General features: G+C 43.8%; 2 protein-coding genes across 3 annotated transcripts in view; one reads left to right on the forward strand and one right to left on the reverse strand.

Moving 5' to 3' along the window:
* The window catches only part of LOC123974651 (peptidase inhibitor 16-like), a 49516-nt gene that overhangs the window by 31641 nt on the left and 17395 nt on the right, over positions 1 to 480 (reverse strand). The window lies entirely within an intron of this gene.
* The window catches only part of LOC123974652 (protein NDRG3-like), a 165252-nt gene that overhangs the window by 13689 nt on the left and 151083 nt on the right, over positions 1 to 480 (forward strand). The gene's annotated exons all lie outside the window — the stretch shown is intronic.

Genomic DNA, 480 nt, shown 5'->3' on the forward strand with positions numbered 1-480 from the left:
TAGGTTAATTGGTGACCCTAAATTGTCCTCAGGTGTGAGCGTGAGTGGTTGTTTGTCTATGTGTGACCCTGTGATGGACTGGCGACCTGTCCAGGGTGTACCCCGCCTTGCGCCCGATGTCAGCTGGGATTGGCTCCGGCCCCCCGCCACCCTGTACGCAGGATAAGCGGTTGACGATGGATGGATTATTGAGCAGTGAACGTAACGCTCCAGTTCACATCAAATGAAACAAAATGCTATGTGAGAGCATCAGTAGCTAAACTGTTGGCTGGAAACAAACAAACAACAACATAATGAACACACTTAAATAATTATATGAGGCCGATTGTAGAAGAAGAGCATTTAGTCGCTATAATAAAAGTTAAGTGAATTTTGCGTTAATGTCAGGGTGTCCGCGGGTTCTTAAAAAGTCTTAAAAGGTGATAAATCAATTTTGCGAAAATTAAGGCCATTAATCGCCATTTCACAAGGTATTAGATT

Source organism: Micropterus dolomieu, linkage group LG08 (assembly GCF_021292245.1).
Source record: "Micropterus dolomieu isolate WLL.071019.BEF.003 ecotype Adirondacks linkage group LG08, ASM2129224v1, whole genome shotgun sequence".
NCBI lineage: Eukaryota > Metazoa > Chordata > Actinopteri > Centrarchiformes > Centrarchidae > Micropterus > Micropterus dolomieu.